The following is a 1,939-nucleotide window of genomic DNA, read 5'->3' as shown; positions in this document are numbered from 1 at the left end:
GATCCCAATGTCTAAACGAAAGGCCTCTTGACCCCCTTGCATCTTGCTGCTGGGAATAGAAACAGCAAAGATACGTTTGATCTCCTTCTTTTGAACCATTATATTAAACCAGGTCTGAAGAACAACTTGGAAGAAACTGCATTTGATACTGCCAAAAGATAAGTATGTATGACTACCTCTTTGAAGTTGTGAAAGGCTGTACAAATTGTTCTCCTACGTCTTAATGGTTTGGTTAAGTTACTTAAATTTCAAAAATGCCAGTCCATCCTTTGTCTCTGTACAAAATATTTTCACAATACAAAGCAACAGCAATATCTTACTTTAAAAATTCATGGATTCCATGGTATTCTTCCAAATGAATTGCCTGACTTTGATGTCAAAATATATTCAAGAGTTGTTTGTATACATCTATAATGATTTCTGTAGAGCTTGTGATTTTTAAAATCAGAAATAATTTTAATGTATCTGTTGAAATGAGTAGTACAGAACCTAAAGACATTTCTGGTGCTTGTCTGAAGAAAGTATATTTTAACATATTCTGTATTCTGTTTGTAAAATGTCCATAATCTATTTCATTCTCTCCTAGATATAATGCTTTGAATACTACATTATTATATATTATATAAATTCATTAATAAATGTGTCCTTACAGATTGCATTCCATATAAAAACAGTTTAAGATTCTTTTTTCTCCTAGGTCCTTATAGTATTTTATTTCTTTGGGATAAAATTAAAATGTTATCTAATTTCAAAAGTTTTGTAAAGGTTATGCTATGTAAAGACCTTTCTAAATTGAAGATTTAATACACTGATGTCAAACTAACTTTTAATTATATGAATCACATATGTTGTTACACTTATATTTTTGTAATCAACTTTTTAATAACTGTTTTTCATTTCTAGCAACTGAAGAATGAAAAATATGGAATAATTCGCATATTTTCATATCATCCTTGTCCAAGTGGCATGTTAATCTCTATATTGTTGTAATTTATGTATACGTGCTGCTGAAGCATGTAGTATCCTGTAAATTTAAGTTGTTAATGATGCAATCTTTATACAGGCATATATCCTTGGTTGCCTATTTGTAGCAAGGAAACCTTATTGTTACTAACAATGTTATTGATCTTATTTCTCTGAAATTCTGTGTATAGTGGAAAAACATATTGTTTGGTAGATTGCTCAAACTTGCATTTTTTTGCCAATGACTATTTTAAGTCTTTTTCATTTTAAATTTGATCATACTTTGAAGCCTTTATGGCTAGGTTCAAAGAGATGGCTTTTCAAGTACTTATTTATCAACTGAGTTAGCTTTGTGGAGCTAATGGATTCAAAGTAAGCCTTGCTGAAGTGCTACTTCTAAACTTTTGCAGCTTAAAATTTCCCAAATGAGGTCTTACTGGCACAAATGTCTACTGACCCTTTACCCTTCTTCCATGTAGTAACAGACCAAACAGAATATCTTACCCTGACAGCAAAGATTATCTTACTGGAAAAAAACTAATCTTAGTTACAAGGGATCATAGAGAAATAAACAGTTCTGACTAGAAAGTATTTTATCATAATTGTTTATTATACCTACCATTTCAAAAGTAGCTAAAGCCAAGAAGGTGAAAAAAAATTGTTCTTATGCATAATTACCTAATGTCCTGACCATCCAACCAGGCAGGAACTTACACTACTGAATTTCTATCACCAAATATTTCCATAGCTCCAGGAGAAGTCCATATTTTTCTCCTTGATATTAGGCCTTAAATTGGTAATGTTTTAATCACAGTGTTTCCTCTTGCCTCTAGGCTGTAAATCTACAAATGGTAAAGCTTTAGGTCTAACTCTACCAAACTCTGGGGTAGAGATAATGGAATAATACTGTAAAACAGAGTTGCCTTTGATACCCTAACCACAACAGAACAATGAAAAACATTTCCTTATATTACAT

At 31.4% G+C, this 1,939-nt stretch overlaps 1 pseudogene; it reads right to left on the bottom strand.

Annotated features, from left to right (window-relative positions):
* Nucleotides 1–916: 916 nt before the first annotated feature.
* On the bottom strand, nt 917–1,016 carry LOC122110484 (annotated as a pseudogene).
* Nucleotides 1,017–1,939: the final 923 nt, after the last annotated feature.

This window comes from Dipodomys spectabilis, unplaced genomic scaffold (genome assembly GCF_019054845.1).
Source record: "Dipodomys spectabilis isolate Male_0828 unplaced genomic scaffold, ASM1905484v1 ptg000078l, whole genome shotgun sequence".
In the NCBI taxonomy this organism is placed as follows: domain Eukaryota; kingdom Metazoa; phylum Chordata; class Mammalia; order Rodentia; family Heteromyidae; genus Dipodomys; species Dipodomys spectabilis.
The sequence above is the reverse complement of the archived record's forward strand: the minus strand, read 5'-3'. Positions and strand labels throughout refer to the sequence as shown.